The sequence below is a fragment of the Argentina silus genome (genome assembly GCF_951799395.1).
Source record: "Argentina silus genome assembly, chromosome: X".
Lineage (NCBI taxonomy): Eukaryota > Metazoa > Chordata > Actinopteri > Argentiniformes > Argentinidae > Argentina > Argentina silus.
The window spans coordinates 53855787-53859300 of NC_139653.1; positions in this window are offsets into that span (position 1 = coordinate 53855787).

A 3514-nucleotide genomic window follows, 5' to 3' on the forward strand; every position below is an offset into this window, starting at 1 on the left:
ATTAACAATGTCATTAACGATGTCATTATGAGTGCGATTACAAACTGCACGATAAATTAGATCGTAATTTTGTGTGTGTGTGTGTGTGTGTGTGTGTGTGTGTGTGTGTGTGTGTGTGTGTGTGTGTGTGTGTGTGTGTGTGTGCTATTAAAAGCTGTCCCTTGGTGTCTCTGCGGGACCATCAACCTCTACAGACACATACAAATAAATAACCCTGACCCCTACCTGAACCTAACCCTGACCCATGAGCCCTGACCCTAACCCTGACACCTGACCCTAACCTTAAGGTCTACCTGGACCCTACCTAACCCTGTCCCTACCTAACCCTGACCCTTGACCCTAACCCTGACCCCTGACCCTAACCTCATGGTCTACCCCTGACCCTAACATCAGTAACCTTGACCCTATCAGATGAGTTGGCATATAGGGACTAGGGCAAGTCAGTACGGTCAACATGTCCACGCCACTACGGTCAACATGACCACGCCTAGAGACGTGGTCAGCAGACACTCTCCTAATTGGTATACTCCTTACTAACTGGCTGGCCGCTGCGCACTGGCCGCTGCGCACTGGCCGCTGCGCACTGGCCGCTGCGCACTGGCCGCTGCGCACTGGCCGCTGCGCACTGGCCGCTGCGCACTGGCCGCTGCGCACTGGCCGCTGCGCACTGGCCGCTGCGCACTGGCCGCTGCATCTTGAGGGAACGCTTTCTAAGAACTGTTGTCAAGGCAACAACACAGGCAGTCCCCCACGGTGTCTTATTCATAATACACGGCTTTCTAGATGAGACTGAAACAAGTAGGCTAGTTATTGTACTTGAACGCAAAGAGCTTTTCTTATCTCTTTATCTTCCCACTCCACTAGTGTTTCTGCTTCTGCTGCTACCTCTACCTTATGTTATTGATTTATTATGACTTCATTGTTGCATTGTTGAGGAGCTAGTTGTCCCTAAGCATTTCATTACACCGTCTACTCTTTGTATATTCTTTGTATATGACATATACACTTTGATTTGATTTGACTTGAACGTAAATAGATTTTACGCAGCTTTTACGCAGTGAGACGCTTTGAAGTTGGTATTTTCTCGAAGGCTATACTGCAGTACACGTTCACAGACAAGATCAACTGTAGCAAGACACCATTGAACGTTAGTGTCATATGATTGTGAAGATGGTTCTTCGTATTAAACAGGACAGGATGCGACGGTAGACTACCGAACAACCACCGAACTCCTTCAGATCCTGTACAGCAGCGCGCCTCTGCGCACACAGAACACGCACACATGCATTACAACACCGGAGATGCCGGCTACCTACCGTAGGAAGAAGATCCACAGACTTTCATAGCAGATCGGACATTTTCATCATGCCTTCAACAAGGTCACTAAGCGACAGCTGCTGAGCAAAGTGCAGAGGCGTGTTCTCTGTCAGATCCGCTGGTTTAGGACGTTGTTTAATTCACCAGCCCAAACGCCGTGTTCTTTCTGGACGGGATGATCGAAGTTCATATGTAGTGTACGTCCTCGCATGCTTGTATTTCCTGGATCTGAATATATATCACATTTTCAAGTTCAACACATTTTCGTTTTGTGTTTTCACTCACTGCGCTGGGCACAGACCGACTTCCAACGTCAATCACTCCGGTTCCTTGGCGACGGGAGCGCCCGCCCTCGTGCGACGCGGATTGGCTCACAGACGTTTGATTGACATCCGTGCGCCGGTGTTCACACATTGGAAGCCAGATTGAGAGCTGGCAGCGGGCAGGCTGTTGGCGCAGATGGTTGCATATATTCTGTATTTATGATATTTTGCTTGCTTGTGATGACTGTATCATTCCGGAGGCTTTAGGGTTCTACAGTTTCCTGTCTACTGAAGCACTTCCCCTCCGTTACATTACACTGTAAAACATGACTCAGGTTTTTTTTTTCTCTTTTGACGGTCACCCTTTGAAGAATCCTTCTGGGGTCCATATTGAACTTTGTCTTAGAGTAATAGAGTAACAAAGACATATTTACAAAATCAATTGAGGCAACTATTTGCATCAGCTTTTGTGTAGGATGTACACTCACCGAACACTTTATTAGGAACACCTGTACACCTTCTCATGGTGGAGGTGGTGTAATGGTGTGGGGAATGTTTTCTTGGCACACTTTGGGCCAGTTAATACCAATCAATCATCGCTTGAATTTACCCATCTTCTTATGGCTACTTCCAGCATGATAATGCACCATGTCACAAAGCAAAAGTCATCTCAAACTGGTTTCAGAAACATGACAATGAGTTCAGTGTTCTTCAGTGGCCTTCCCAGTCACCGGATCTGAATCCAATAGAACACCTTTGGGATGTGGGAGAATGGGAGATTACCACTTGAAAGTGCACCTGAAAAATCTGCAGGAATTGCATGATGCAATCATGTCGTCATGGACCAGAATCTCAAAGAAATGTTTCCAACATCTTGTGGAATCAATGCCACAAAGAACTGAGGCTGTTTTGAGAGCAAAGGGAGGCCCTACCCAGTATTAGTATAGTGTTCCTAATAAAGTGCTCAGTGAGTGTATATAAAACAAAAAGACATTAGGAACTTAAATAAAATACATTGTGATACTTCATGAATCGTGAATAGTCATCATCTGTGACGTCACCGGCATGTCTGAATAATAATAATGCATTTATTTTGTACAGCCCTTTTCTCAGTACTAAAAGACACGACATTCCTCAGTACTAAAAGACACTACATTCCTCAGTACTCAAAGACACTACATTCCTCAGTACTCAAAGACACTACATTCCTCAGTACTCAAAGACACTACATTCCTCAGTACTCAAAGACACGACATTCCTCAGTACTCAAAGACAATCCTCAGTACTCAAAGACACTACATTCCTCAGTACAAGAACAAGAACAGATAGATCAATAAAAAGTAAAATAAAAGCACAGTCAGTAAAAACAACAATAAAAATAGTTAAAGATTAAAAGCAAGTTTAAAAAGATGGTTTTGAGGGATGGTCTGAAGGAGAGCGTGCTGGATTCTTTGATGTGGTTTGGGAGAGGGAGGAGGAGGGAGGAGGAGGGAGGAAGAGGAGGAGGGAGGAGAAGCTCAAATTGCTTCCCATTAACAAACAAAAGCGTGACAATTTATCTAGCCACTAGAGGTCGGCAGGTCCTGATAACTTGGAGCCTTACTTTCTGAAGCTAGCAGCTGATTTTATCGCACCACCTTTGACACATCTTTTTAATCTCTCCCTGGACACTAACAAAATTCCTCTTATATGGAAATCTGCCTTTGTTATTCCCCTGTTGAAAGAGGGTGACCCGACAGTTAATAGACAACAATTACAGGCCCATCTCCAAATTGTCTGTCCTGGTTAAGGTTTTGGAATCCCTTGTGACTGAACAACTGAAAGAGTTCTTATCTACTAACAATATCTTATCTGATTTTCAATCAGGTTTTAGGAAAAAACACAGCACAACTACAGCGGCCTTAAAAGTAGTAAATGATTTATTGAATCTTTAG